The sequence below is a fragment of the Paralichthys olivaceus genome, chromosome 10, assembly GCF_024713975.1.
Source record: "Paralichthys olivaceus isolate ysfri-2021 chromosome 10, ASM2471397v2, whole genome shotgun sequence".
NCBI classification, from domain to species: Eukaryota; Metazoa; Chordata; class Actinopteri; order Pleuronectiformes; family Paralichthyidae; genus Paralichthys; species Paralichthys olivaceus.
Window position 1 is genome coordinate 21,497,945 of NC_091102.1, and position 16,324 is coordinate 21,514,268.

General features: G+C 40.0%; 1 protein-coding gene across 2 annotated transcripts in view; it reads left to right on the forward strand.

Annotated features, from left to right (window-relative positions):
* Nucleotides 1-16,324, forward strand: part of LOC109637320 (inactive dipeptidyl peptidase 10) — a 186,003-nt gene that overhangs the window by 123,083 nt on the left and 46,596 nt on the right. The gene's annotated exons all lie outside the window — the stretch shown is intronic.

Here is a 16,324-nt window from a genome sequence, read left to right on the forward strand (position 1 = left end):
CGCTCAGATTCACATTTAAGTAGCAGTGTGATCCTCGGGTCTGTCTCACAATGACATTGGTTCCTCTTCTTTTAAATCCCATCTTGAAAAATAAGCCATTCAATACTATGGAGGCTGAGGGAAAGTTGTCAGGTTGAGGGCAACAGAGGGACACAGCACGCTTGCTGCAGGAGCCGGTGTAACTTCCCCTGAGGCCCGTTGGGGCTGAGAGCAGTAATTCAGTAATCTAGTGGTGTCATGTTTCCTCCCAGCTTTGATCTGGCTTGAATGTAAAAGCCAGTGCAGGGTTGATGTGTGGTCTGAGCTGCTGGCTGGTCTCACAGCTCGGGGGAAGATGATGGGGTCTTTGGCCTTTAAACTGGGGCTGAAACTTTTGGGGGTAGCCTGCAATGCATTACACCTCAGGAACAATTTTGTAATATTAGATACTAGACAAAGTTATATGCACTTATATATGCACTTTTCTAGTCTTGACCACTCAAAGCACTTAACAGTACATTTTTGCCATTCACACACACTCATACAGTGCATCTTTGTGCAGCACTTTCTCTATCGCACATCAATCACACTCTGTCAGAACAGCCGTCATGAGGCTAGGGTTCAGTATCTTGCCAAAGGAGACTGGGATCGAGTCACCAACCCTCTGGTTAGTGGACGACCCACTCTATCCCCTGAGCCACAGCCGCCCCACATGCAGCATGCAGAATATATTGCACATTATACACATCATATAGTAATGCTATGGAGCAGAAATTTCAAATAGTCAGTTTGATTAACAAAAAAAGCTGTTGGAATTGATTAGTTACATGATTTATAAGCAAAAGAGTAAGAGAATGATTTGAAGCACTTATGTCATTGTATTCTAGACTTTACTTCAGACAGAACAAGCTCTCTGAAGACATCACCTCAGGCTCGCGGAGTATTTCATGGGCACTGAAATTTTATAGACTGTAAGAATAACAAACAAATAGACACAGTAATAAAGAATGAAACAAGTTGTTTATTGTAGCTACAAATATAATATAGTACAGCATGGTTCATCGAAATGTCTTGTTTCATGGCATGTGGTGGCATTCAGAGCTTTTAGTTGTATTTGCAATTTAAAAGACAGCTTTCGACTATTATCTCCATATAGATGTTGTTAACACTGCTACTGGTATGAATTACACTGTATAATCTGTTGCTACTCATGATGGAACCTGCATGTGTTTCTATAACACAGGTTAACCCTGTCCTGGTTGTTTCTTTTCATAATAATGACGATGTGAACCATGATGACGGTTTGTGTAGAGTTCAATCCCCACCTTATACTTTCATTGAACAAAGTCACTGGGAGCACTGGTTCGAAATGGCTTCAGCTACAACTAGGTTCTTCATGTCAGATGGTGCTGTTGTACTGTCAGGACTTAAAAAGACATCAATTAATGTTCCTTGACAGAATATCAATCAAATCTTTATGATGGTGATGGTTATATAACCTCAGTAATTTAATGTTTCTCTAATGCTATCCAAGTAATCCGTGTCAACCAGATTTTCAGCGGTGGCAGATCAGACATTTTTGAGCTGTCAAATCGGAGGCATTTGAAGCATTGCCATCTTCTCGACTAAGTATGAGAACCTGATGAAAGAAATAGTGCCAACCTTTATTGGACATTGATATGTCATACTTCCAAAGTAAGGCGTGAATAGCAGCAAACCTCTCCATCTGAAGAAAGGGCAACTCTTATGAAACTCCAACCAGCAGAGCTCATATGAACAATTCACCCTTAATATTATTTCTATGATCCAACAAACTTGGAATATAATTTCTAAAAGAATGTCCTTGGACAGGACACAGTGCCACCTGGACCTACCCTACCTGTGGTAGCAGTTGTGTGTGGTTGTGGTGTATAATGTAGATCCACTTTTACACACAAGCCTCTGGGCTGCCTTCCCCTTGGGTCATAAGGTTCAATGCATTATGGAGTGACATTCATATTCCATCTCTAACCTGCACAACCCTGCCATAAGGCTGTGACATTCCACTTCATTAAGTCCTCTGTACATTTGATGCTCCGTCTCAGATACAGGGCCTGTGTGAAAGGATGGTGGTTGGCAATGAATTAAAGATGGCAGGTTTAAATATAGACTCCTTGGGACAAAGGCAGTACCTCAGCCATCCCCCCACCCCCCATCCTCTGAGATCAGCGCCTCACTTGAAGCATACCTCCACAAAATGTGGAAAAAAAACCAACAACACAAAAACAAACAATGAATTGATCCTGTAACAAGTGTTGTGTGTTTGTATCAAAGCCTGAAACATCTTTCTGCTCTGTGCCATCGAGCTCCATTGTCTAAAAGAGACACACTGTTGCACTGGGTGACATGTTCCTTCATTACCATGGATAAACATGCTGTAGTTTATTCGGACTCAATCCTACAGGCACCGTTCTGCTGCCCAAAATAATGGCAACAGCACAAAATCGGTATTAATCCCCAGCTCCAAATAGTCAATGCACAGTTTTATCCCTTTTGAGTGACAGTAAGACATCCAAACTGCACAACAGCTATTAGCAACTGTAATTGATTATCCATGTTGCGTTCTACACTGGTAGCCGAGGCTAATACCGGTTGTTTACATTTGGGAGATTATGTGATAAGAGTCTTACAATTCAGCGAAGGCTACGTCGTGACCAAAAAGACCCATCATCAAGTGCTTGGTAGTGTCTTGGTCATCATTTCCAAACTTCTCAGTCTCTGCAAGTCCAGCCTAAAACACTGCCCCTGAGTTTTCTAACTAAACCGAGGCTATCAGCATTTACAAATGTATGCATTGCTCTGTGAACACCAGGCATGTCCATAGCAGAGTTTCTAACAAATGAAGTAGTATGGATGTAGCCCCAGAACGCACAGCCATAGAAAGTATAACATTAGCAGTATCCCCCTAAACATCTATGGTCACTCTTGAGCAGAACGTCAAGCCGGTAACAATCATTATAATATTGTCACAATTTGCTAACATGCTTGAAAGCATTGCTTATTCACACATCCAGCAGACAAGGAGCAACATAAGCATTGATCTGGAGTCAGGTTTCTGTCAACCTGATGAATCTACGTCCAATACTGGCTTTGTTGTTTGTCTCGGTCCTCGTCAACTCCCATCTGTTTTAACTGTTAAATGTTTCCTCTGTGTTCACCAGCTATACATGTCCTAACCCTGTCTGTGTGCTTCTTGGTGCAGGACAGATAGTGTGCAGTGGGTTTGTCAGTATTGCTCTGTTTGAAACAGCTGCTGTTGGATATGACTGATGGCAGGTGTGAGACCGAATCACAATAGTGAAGTTATAAGCTGTCAAACCAATACAGTGAAAAACACTAAAATGCTAAAGAGCTGGAGGGAAATTCAGTTTCATGGTGAATCTCCTCTACACTACAAGCACGTCCTATCACATGGCACACTGACACTTGATAGATTGCCAATACAAACATTTTGGTAAGTGCAGCTTTCAGTACATGAATGAGTGATTTATTTCTTATCATGAAGATAGACAGTTTGGATTTACTGTACTTGTTTACAGGAGAAGTATAGGAGAAGTTCAGGAGAAGTATTTTGAGGTTTTTTTTATGATCATGTGATAAACCACAGCAGTGACACTTGGTTTTTACTGTAAATCATATATGGATCATATCAGATTGTAGAAACTGGTCCATCCTTCGGCAAGCTTTCAATCACACGCTCTCATGATGAAGACATGCGTAGGTTAGAAACAAAGTCCCGTTTGATCACTTGTGATCGGTTGTCACTTCCCCACTTGTGCAAATACAAAGAAAAGAAAAAAGTCTCATGTGTCTCTGGTGTCTATGTGTTTGTGTGACAGAGAGAGTGGAGAAGGAAAAGCTGAAGAAAATCAATATGTGGTGGTCAGTGTTGATATTGTGGTGGTGGCCACAAATAAATCAATGTATGTGAAATGTAAAAATACTTTATGTGGGTCAGAGGACATGATCTGAGAGGGTGGTCTTTCAACATGGCCCAGGACACACATTCCCATTACTCAGGCTGCCCCCTAATGTGGGCTGAGTGATTGGAACTCAGTTTCTTAGTGCTTACTTGACCAATTGCTCATCACATATTAAGTATTTTAATACATCTGAATTGCTGAAGAAGCTGTTCTAATTTCACAGATCAAGTATGTATTAGTAATTGTAACATGACTAGCAGTCATTTTTTAAGCCACTGCTCTGTACTGCTGAAATCCTGGTTTTATAGCCACAGAGCCATTTGTCGATGGTTAGAGGTTAAATTGAGTGTGTGTGCCTGCAGACAAAAAGCTCAACTTCATGCACAAGAGGCTGCATTATATATATATATATATATGACTAGAATGTTGTCATACATATATCTCTGTCAATAAGATCACACATCTGACTGCAATCTGTTTACACATTTTAAGGCTTTGAATTAATCAAGGTCAGTTTTCATCCAGTCCATAAAGAGGTGGTAATGCCGCTAAAGCTTTTATGTTAGCTGTTAAAATCCTTGACTAACGTCTGCACTCAGCTGTTTTATTACAATAACAGTAAAGCTAGAGTTAGCCACACTTAATCTAGCACAAACAAATCAGTCATACTAATGAATTATAAGTCAGCAGGTTCAATTCGTTCTTGATCACACAGATCCTTCAGTGAAGTGATCAGGTATTGGATACATGCTGTAGTTGGAACAGTTCAATGACCGTGTATGAGTTGAAATCTCCAGTTTTGCTTTGTTCCCTCACACTTACTGAGATGAGGTAAACATTAACAGATTAAATCAGTGTAATTCCTGTTGTCTCAGGGGAAAGATGCTGTGAATGACAGTTTCCAGAGAGCATGAATACTGAAATACTCTACTTGTAGTTGGGAGAAGTAAAGCCATTGGTAAAAATGCAAGACAAAGAAATAGCAGAGGGCAGAGAGCTGGGGCTCCTTTTTGTTCTGTCTCAATGTTATGAGCAACCTCATTGGGGTAAAGGCTAATGACATAAAATCAGGTGTTATTTCAGGGGGGAAACAGCCTAAAATATGCTGTTCAAATCAAATGAATAAATCAGACCAAAAGAGGACATATCTAAATAATTTAAACAAAACAAAATGAAAACAAAATCTCACCAATTATTCTATTTAAAAAAAACACAAACATAAAAACAACACCCTTCTTGCTAGTGAGTCTAAAACAAAATCTTCTTTCGTATTTTAATAAGCCTATTTTTAACTTAACTTAGCCCAGTCCCCAGATAGTTTTTTTTTCAAGAGCCTCATAAAATAACTAGACACAACAGTTCAAATTAAGCGTCAAGATTAACAATCATAAATCACAAGTGACATGCCAGCTACAGGAACAGGTAAAAGAGCCAGGCTGCCAACATGTTCCGGATTTAAGGCGGTTGCTCTGGATTGGAGAGCTGGACAAAGAGCTGGTCCAATAAGGCACCAGGGTTTGGGCAGGAAGTGGGAACCAAACATTTCCAGATCCAATCAGTATTAACACATCCTGTTAAGCATATTACAAACACTTCAACAGAAAGAGTTAGAAAACATGACACTCTGCCTTACATTTTACCAACATGCTGTCAATTCATCGGACCAAGGATCCAAGAATCAAGGATATTTAAAAAAAAAAACTAAATTCAGGACGTAAAGACAGGAAACAGATTTTATGAGCTATTGCGTTGATTGACCGTGAGATGACATCTCTTTGCATCTTCAGCACTGACTGCCCCCTCACAAACATTCCTGTCATGTACCTGTCCCCCGAGCAGGGACTTTTTGAAGGAGGAAAACGATTTCCCCAGGACCTAATGAAGACACTGGTCCCTGCAGTGGAAATGCGCAGAGTCACTGTTAAGGTTCCTGGGCAGTTTGTCACGACTTGGAAAAGTTTGTTTCGGTTAAATCGACTTTCATTCAACTGGAATACTTTTATCGTAAACCATTACCTAAAAGATGGACCTCACTACATTAATAATGTGGTGTTAACATTTAGTTGAAAGCTTTTAGCTGTGCCCAGGATGTTACTGTATGTATTATTGGTGAGGTGACCTAGTGATGAAAGACCTTGAGATAATGGACACGTTCCCGTTAGAGCCACGGGGGAGCTGCAGGTTACAGGCATAACTGCTGACTGTTCAGGAACAATGCAGCATCCAGATGCAGGCTGGGAGGCACCTCTGAAGCACAATCTGCTGCTTCCCTCAAATAGAAAAGACCTCGCTTCAAGGGAAGGACAGGGACAGGCTTTTTTCTCAGGGGAAGCTTGCTTTTGTTGCTGACATTGTTTTAGATGAAGGTGATGATGAGGAAAAGGAGAACAAAGTACAGAGGGTGTTCGGCTAAAGGAGAGCAAATTATAAAAATAGTACATTCCAGATGATTTCCACATTCCACATTCCATGTTTTGTTGAACCAGTCGTGTATGCGCAAATGCAGATAGCTTTCCATTTAGCCATGTGTGTCTCATTCTTAGCTTGTAAATGTCAAAAACGTAATGGGGGCTGGAGTAGGAGCTCGGCACATGGAAGAGGAAGCTGTTGAAACCAACAGTCCGCCTTCTTGCACTCATTAATTTTCAACAGGTCTGAAAAAATGAAGCGTGTCATCATTAGTGATTTTTCGTCGGTGAAAGAATAAGAGTGAGTGGGCATATTAGATGAGATATACACAGAGCTATTACACATTCAGGGAAAGAGTGCTGGTAATTTTCCTGTTTGCTTTGCATATGTAACATTTCAAATGCACTGTAGAGATCATCAGCAACACCGACCTGTATCAATCCTGAAAAACACATAACAAGTCAATTAGAATAATTCAAAATGGCTTGTTAACTGCGGCTCAGTAATTAATTAAATGCCTTTATTCATGACGGTTAAAGGATTCATGTTGAGGAGGTGTTGTGCTAATCTACACTATCTCCTAATCATCTAAGCATCTAATCTAATCATCTAATCTAATCAGGGAATATTACTGTTTCTAGTCAGAGGCCGGAGGGATTGCAGAGGAGTGCTCTGATTTAAGGCACATGACTGCTCTTATTTTGTCAATCACTGTAGATCCAGAGCAACAGGACACAGGCTATTGGCGGAGGCTCGTACACTGACACAGACAGGTGTAGAAACTCAGAGAAATATGGCTGTGAACTGTGTCATGTAGAGCGATACACTTTGAAAAAAATAAAAGGGGGGAACAGGGCAAGCAAACAGAGGCTCATTGTTTGACGAGGACTAAAATCCTACAGAGCCGGTCTCCAAAGTAAAAGATCTGTCTTTAAAGTCAGAGGGTTATTGTCCTCCTTATTTTCAATTTGATTTATATCTACTTACTAATTCAACAAACGTCTGTCTGTCTGTATTTGGAACACATTTATTGTGAACCAGTTATCTTATCAACTTCACACTTTACATGTGTATTCCTAATAGCCCAGGGGAGTGCAGTGAAATCCGGTGCAATGTGGACACATGATACGTTCAATATAATACCAATTGAAGAAACAGGCCACCAGGGCTTTGTAGCAGTGAGGGGGGTGGGAGCTTCAGTCCTTTAGGACAGTGTCTTCTTCTACATCCTCAGATAAACTACAGCAGGGGACGACAACTGAGTCAATCACTGCTAGGCCAAGCATTTTTATTTTTTTTATTTCACTGTATCAGGCAGACAGCACAGGTGCTGATCTCATTCATGGCAACAACATTCATAGAATCACTTTCTGTAAGGCAATTTATCTTCACAGTAAAAGCACCAGGTACATTTTGGTGCTGCAGTGCTTTATATCCAGCAATAAATCATTCAAACGTATATAAAGGCCACACACCTGAATGGTGGTAAAGCAAATTCAGTTTCATTTGATGAAAAAAAGAACACTGACTACAATATCTTGATTTCAGATAAACCAGGTAGGATGAACACAACTTTTTTTTTTTTACTTAACTCTGCACCATAGACTGTAAAAAGCTTTGCAAAAGATGTCTAGCATGCAAACATTAAACCAGTAAAAAAAATATTTTCTTAGTCCATAAATTACACATTTGCTGTTCTAGTTTGCTTTACTCTGTATAATACTGTATGAGACAACATTGTCCACTCACTTTCCACCAGTGGAGAAAATGTCTGGCACTTAAATGTCCATAAACCTGTGTGGATCGCCTGCAGTGGTTTTAACCGGGTTTGGACTCACAGTACTCAACGTATATTGTCCTGGATTGGTTGTAGCCTGAGGGGAAAACCTGTAGAAACTCTGCAGGGCATGTTTTCAGTAAGACTTAACTAAGCAGTGATTTACTGTGTGTCAACATTGTGTTGATTATAATATCTCTCCCAAAATGCACTCAGAATTCAAAGAGGCAGCAAAGGACAGTGAAACATGGAGGATCCAGTGTCAAGTCTCCATCAATGAAAGTAAATCTCGAATCAAATTGAAATGTTCCCACTTGGGCAATGCTTCTCTCTCTCTCTCTCTCACTCATTTGGTCATACTGTGTTGTTTGCACAGGCACTGTCTTTTTATCTCACAGTTTGGTGCGATTATGTTTGTGCGGTCTTAATGCCCTCATTTTGTGAGATGACAGGATTAAGTGTGCACAAGGTGTAATTTTCTGGCCATTATAACCAGCAAAATTCCCACCTGAGGACAAATGATGAATATCTTCCTCCGATTACTCTACAAAAATGATGCAAAAACACTCACGAGCGTGAAATTGCAATGCAGGTTCATACATCACAAAGTTTTAAGTAAGTCCTGAAGTCTCTCTCTGTAGTGCCGCTACAGGAGGGAAGCAACACATTTCTGTGGCTCTTTGAAGTCAAAGCTCCACTCAGAGCACACGTAATATTTTAGTCACCAGGGCTGGCACAATTTTGCAGGAACATGAAACTGATCATTTGAAGTGTGTAAACTCTCCACAGCCACATCTGCACGCTGTACAAGCTGTGTGTGGAAGCATCCTGAGGAGAGGCCGCAGTTGACTGGTGCCCCCATTTGGATGTGATCACAGTCCCAGTTACCCCCCACCCCCTTGAAATATGAGTGTGTTTGCCACTCACTGGCACCCATTAACAACTATTGCTCTGAGTGGTTGTTGTATTCATAATATTGTTGTCATGCAGCTCTGAATGAGCTCTTGTATCATTACTCTCCTCTCTGTTTTTTGTTTTTTTTTTGGTTATCCACCAACATTACAATAAAATCTTCAACATACTAAACCTTTATTTCACCAAGTGATATGTGAGGACACTTTCTATTAATCAGCACTGATGTAATCCTGACTAAATCTATGATCTTTAAACTGATGTTTGATCAACTGAATGATGAATAAAGTAACCATGATAGTATATTGTGTTTGTAGTTTGCGTTGCATTGCCTGTCTGTGATGCATGTATACATCAGAGGGTAGTTAGTATGTGTATGACTGTACTGTGCTGACAGATATGAATCTTCTTTTCTGTTCTTTAAAAATAAAACACAAGATTCTAAGCAGTGAATCACAGGTGCCATTTTTAATTCAACACTTTAGCAGTGGCTGTGGCCACTGGCCCTCAATCCCTGCGCTCCAGCGACCATTTTTACTGTCAGCATCTGCAGAACCAAGCACTCGTGTTCTATCTTTAACAAGTTCGCTTTGAGCTTGACCAGCTGTGACATCTGGTGGAACCTTAGGGAGTGCAGACGCAGCATTCAGGCATTACACAACCTCGGCTAAATAATTTGTGTGCGCTATGCATATTGCATTGTGCCCAGACTTCCCTTTTGGCCCCCAGGCTCTGCACTCCAACGGCTGTGCATCTCAATATGCCAGTGGAGGGGCTTTCAGTCAGGCCAAAATTTGTCTCTCTTTGTTTCTAGCCCCTACCAGATTCCCTGTATCTGAGAGACCGCAGCCAGTGCAGCTGCATCGAGGTCTGCAGCAGTTATAACTGTTTTTGATTGATAATACATCAATAGAACACGCCACACATGAATGTAAGGTACCATGGTGTTTGAGCTGCAGTCATCTGTGAGCATCTGTGGCATATGTACACATGTCTGTTTCATGTTTCCAGCTCTAGGTAGACAGGAATTGCAGTATCTGTGTACTGTGACTCAGTGTGAGTGTGTGTGTGTGTGCGTTTGTGTGTACGTGCGAGTATTTGCATGCTTGCGTGATTGTGTTTATACCTCCAGATAATTCACTTTTGGAGCTGACGAGTCAAAAGTCAAGGTCCGAAAAACACATTTTCCAGGATTTCTCCACAAATAATAGAGAGGCAATCTAAAGCTTATACATCAGAAAACAATTTTTTCATGATATGACATCATATGAGTGATGTCATGAAGAATGAAGTGAGATAATGATATTGCTCTCTGTGCAAAATGCATTTTCTTGGTCTCTCTGCTTCTTATGTAGGATTGTAAACATGACTTAAAGCTTGAATGGATACAAAAAATGCTATTAATGCCCATATGGTAAGAATGATGTCATCATGATGACACTATGACATCATGATGACATTAGAATTTTTTTACACTTCGGTATTGGACATGAGAAAAGGGTACAGATGTTTTGCACAATCATCCAGTAACATTGTTTTCGTCAGGCAGTGTGGTGGTTCAGCAGCAGCAGCAGCATTAGTGAGGTCACTGCAGATGTTGACTGATAAGGTCTGGCTCACTGTCAGATGCTCTTTAGGAACAAGATTGGTTTTGTCACTGGCATTAGCGTTTCTTCCAAGGATAAAATAAATAAAAATAGGCATGTGATTACGTAACATGTTTTTTTCTCTTATTGCTGCCTCCTGTCTGCAGGCAGAATTAACCTCTTATATCCTGATGGCAGTTATGAGGGCAGCAGAAAGATTGTATTGTCAGAGGAGGATTATATTCTGTCTCATAGCTCAATAAGTATAAACAAATGAAGAGAGATATCATCAGTGCAGCCTCATTTCATTTCTTCAAGGAGTCCTGTGTACATCTGTTTACCAATTATACTGGAATAAACACTTTACCAAGAGGCAGTGTCAAGGGATTATTGGTATTTGAGTGTCGATAGTCTGGGTGAAGTGACAGTTTTCTCCTTTAAGTCATTCATGTTTTTCTCTGGTGCTGTGAGCTATTGGTAGCAATCATGGTGTGGAATGCAATTACTGTTTCTGGCAGCTGCATCGTCTGTATGGAATGTAAGAGCAGCTAAACCGTAGCTTTCTCCTGGTCCACACAATGTATAGGGGATTTTCACCTTGCGTCATTAACCCAAATATGATCTCTGAATCGTTTGTGTATAGCCACCGCAAACAGCCACTTCTTTTAACTGTTATACATTGATCTGCTGACCATGCCAGTAAAACTGTACCCGTGCTGCTTCTCAGTCACAAATGAACTCACCAGATAGTCCAGTTCATTCTGTCATTTCCCTCCACTGTCTCTTCTTTTATCTGTTTTCTCTGCTTGTTTGTTAAGCAGCTTTATAGCGCCCTAACATAGAAAGTACAATTTTTAACTTGCGTTGACTTGTTGAAATAACGTTAAAGCTTACTGTCTGAACAAAGTTTCAACCACAGCAACACAGAATCATTTCATAATCTCGTTTTAACTCTTTCTTAGTTTATTTTCTGTGTCACTGGGTTGGACACATTTTCCAAATGGGATCAACCAAACTCTTTCCGTTAAGTAGAAAATATTCATGAGGAGATGCACACCTGATCAATATCATACATGCCTCTCCTGAAACTAAGGTTTCCTGTTAAGTTGCTGTGTCTTTAGTAAGAACACGTTTATCAAGTCAGTGTCAGTGGCCTATTATGGAACCTAGTACATCAGCCTAAGAGGTCCTCGACTAAGACCAGCGATCATGTGACAATGCAACACCAATATTCTGATATTAGCCGGCTTAAGATAAGAGTCTGAATAAGAGACTGTCATGTAAACAACATTTTCTGATTACTAGAATGAGGTCACACTTGGAATAAGCAATAATTAAATTAAGACACGTGAAGCATGGCAGCAGTGACCAGTCAAAACAATATCAACTGCTGAAGCGGCAGTGATGAAATAAGCAACTATCCATGACAACTTAAAAAATACCAGGCATTAATGATGTTGATGATGAGAAATTTTAATCTTGCATTAGGATAGCCTCAGTCATATTTTATATTTCAGTTCTATATGTATCATATTCAAAATCCAAATGACCTACTTACCCATTATGACTTTTAAATCAAGAAGAGTTATGCATGTTATTAGATCATAGATAAGTGAGGTCTGAACCATGTGTACATTTGGTTTTAAATACAAAAGATTTGTGACATCTGACATGCCACAGATCTGAGTGTGTCCCTGCACGAGGCCAATTCTCTCAACCTGTGCTGAACCAGTGCTGGGATACGTGACTGTAATCATGTCGTCCAAGGACACAACATCCCGTCCCTGTTCTTTTCTACATGAGGCTGTCTTGAGAGCTTTGGTTTGAAAGGGAAGAGGCAGAGCTGAATAAACTGACTGATGCCAGCCACACTTTTTGATTCTATCCTGTTTCTGTCTGAATCACAAAATGACATTCGTCTGACGGGCTCTAACATCATGGCAGGTGTTGATGATTTTAAAACCTACAGTGAACTCTACTGACCTTTACTCAAGGCTGATAACATGGTTGCTCCACACACAGAGAAGCTGCTGAGGATGCATGTGGCCTGCACTACAGTATAGTGAGCATTTCATTATCCACACAAGTCTACCTATATGTGGCAGAGTTGAGTCTGGTTAAAAACAGCCAGAGCATTTCATTATTCATGGAGTTACAGACGTAGATCATTACTTATACATAAGAGTCTCAGCCCGTTCTTTTTCAGGAATGTTTCATTATTTAAGGAGACAAGTGCAGAGCAGTGTGGAGACTTATGGTAATGTTTTAAAGATCACACGAATTACTTCCTTTTTCTGTCAATATGAAAAATAATGCTAATATGAACGTAGACCAACCCTGGACGATTGTCTGGTTGAGTCTGAAAATGACGTAATTGGAGTCACATTTTTGGAGGCCCAGAAGTTCTTTTTCTTCTCTCCCAGGAACATCTTCCTCTGTCTATATGCCCATAACAGATGTAGAATCATGCTTTTGTTTTAAGATTCTGTAACTGAAAGCGACATTTGGTAACACCGGGGGAAACTTTGTGGAATATTGTGGAAGCTGAGGAAAGCTTTTCCTCAGGGTGCAGACAGAGTGCGGTCCAAACGCAGCCTCGCCAGCTGTTTGGGATTAGCCTGAGTTCAACAACGACAGCTGTGCTGACTTGTGAAGCTGTTCATTAATGCTGTGTATGTGACTGTTAGTGACCCTGATAACCCAGACATGACCCCTGCCTGCACCCAGCCACAAAGATACTAACTGTACTTGGGTGACTTCAAGTACACCACGACTGTCCCCCTGTAAAAATGCAGCCCACAGTTTATCTGCTCCAGCAGCTTATTCTGACCCATAGTTACATTTTATTGGTAGACATCCTCTAGTCTGAGGATTACATATTGTTATTACTTTTAATAAAGTGTGCCTCAATCCGAAAAAATTGTCTTATCTATCTATTTATCTATCTACTTATCTATCTATCTATTTATCTATCTACTTATCTATCTATCTATCTATCTATCTATCTATCTATCTACTTATCTATCTATCTATCTATCTATCTATCTATCTATCTATCTATCTATCTATCTATCTATCTACTTATCTATCTATCTACTTATCTATCTATCTACTTATCTATCTACCTATCTATCTATCAATCCATCTATCTATCTATCTATCTATCTATCTATCTATCTATCTATCTATCTATCTATCCATCTATCCATCTATCTATCTATCTATCTACATATCTGTGTTCATGCATCATTAAATGCAGTTACAGCAGAGTTAGCTTGTAGCTAAATTGCACCTGTTGTCACTGGGCAGGTAGACACAATAGGGAGAGGGTGAGATATCCTGGTTACCAATGTGAATGGATGAGAGAGATGCAGTGGTTTGTAAGAATCTCATTAGCAGGAAAATAAAGAAGAAAGAACTAGGATTAATAGAATCTCGAAGACTGAATCTGAAGGGCTGAAAGAAAAGCAGTTGATTGAAAATTAATATTAAAAATGTAATTTCACATTTGGATATTAAGGCCATTTTTAAGGCCAGTCTGTTGACTTGTGGCTCAACAAGATGTTTCTTACAGCTATATATATATATATATATAAATATAGGGAGGGGATGTATGCATGTGTGTGACTTTGACCCATACACACATAGTGTAAATGTACAAAAGCACAGCACATTGAAGTCTGATCTGACATGGACAAGTGTCCACTGGAAGGAATCTATAGCGGCAGCATTCAGAACCACGTGAAGATTTTCAGTGAAAAAAACTAAACCTAATGTTACAATAATCCAGGGTGGATGACACAAAGATGTGAGAAAAAAGTTGGTGATGGTGACATCTCAGATGGAAAGTAGCGGAGGAATTATATGGTGTGTTGAGTTGCTAGTGCTCCATCATTACTCATGACATATGATACATAATTGCATTTTCTGTGAAAAGGGAAAAGGACGAAGCCTAGGACTAGGTAGTAGTTAGTAGAAGAGTGGATTAAACAAAAGAGTGAGGAGATCTTCTGAACCAAAAGAGTTCTGAAACAGCAGTTGGTTTAATGATATGACAGCGAGCAGCAGTGAAAGATGTGGTCACTCTGCAGGTGAACTGCTTTAACGATGAAGCTGCAGCTTTCGCTTGTTCTCTCCATTTCTGAACTTAACCAGTTGTTTCATGAAGAGACAACACACGTGCGTAATGTTACCAGAGGGCACAGTTGTTCACTCTCTGTACCAAGCTTACACCAGTGAGTCCACTGAACGCTGACAGTCCAGATGGATTTCTAACCACTGTTAGCGGGAGCAGCGGCAAAGAAAACTCACACAGCACGCTGCAGGCGTCATGATAATGTAATCTCCACAAATGGTCAATTCCTCAAGGTAACGGTCTGACTGAGCCTTATAAACATATACAATAAGCAGACTCCAGATGGCCTGAGGAGCTTAGTCAAGAGCCAGAGTTGGGAGAAAATGACTGTGCTCACTGTATCTTTGGTGCTGTTTATACACAAACACATGTCCAGCTCTTGCTTTACTATCCACTGGAGCAGGATGATGCTGTGTGAGCAAAACAAAACAAACAAAATAAAAAGGGTGACAATAAGAGTCAGGTACAGTCATTTTCATTGGCCATTGTTATTAGACCAGACCCATACTCAGCCACAACTAAAAACAAGATATATATATATATATATATTATTATTTTGATATATATTTCTCATCTTTTAAACTCACTTAACTTTTACAGTGCTTAATAAATACTGGTTACATTGGAATTTCAAGTTACATGTCGTCAGCACCTGATTTACCGAGACATTACGCAATCTGCTCCTGATACTGCTACTCTCCTCCAGATGCATTGTGGGAGTGATGAAGAGCTATAAGGCACAGTTAAGCCTTGAAAGCAAATGACCGACCAGTGACCACTGATGACAGATGTTTTTTAGGTTAGGTTTCTTCTTTGTGGATGCAGCAGATGTATTTTAAAATCTTAATGTACTTTGTAAAATATCTGTGTAGAAGATAACATTGTCAATCTTGAAACAGTTTCTCTCCTAAAAATGAAATTGCTTTAATATCATTATTTTTTTTAAATAAAAGTGAAATAAGTAAAAATGAATGACTGTATATTTTTTTCTCTGAGTCTGTGTTAATAACTGGACCTGCTGTAGAGTGTCCATCCTGGTTGCTTCTGATTCTAAAGATGATTTACCATTTACAATCTGCACATTAAGCATTGATCCTGTTCATTGGATTTGCACATCATAATGCACATGCTCAGTCATAGCTTTGCTGTTGTTCTTACACCTGTGTTCTCTGTGTGTATTAGTGCATTTGCATGCATATGTGTTTGTGTGTTTGTGTGTTTGCGCGTACTATTTTGTTATTACCGTTCGTGAGCATTCCCCATTCCATGACATTTGAGGGGGGCTACGTTTGTGAATGTTTGGTTTGACACAAAACAATGCAGTCATGTCATGTCCAGTCCAGCTCAGTACAAAAGATGTTTTCCTCGTTGTGCCGCACAATGCTCTCCACATCAATACTAAACATGCTGTGTTACCGAGAATATGAAAAATGTAGGCCTTGCCTTTGAGTCGGCCTGCTGCGAAATCTCTCTTTTGATTCCCGAAGCTAATCACATTACATCACAGCGGCTCAGACGTGAGCCTGTTTGGCTGTCTGCTGCGTCTGTGCTGTTATTTAATTGA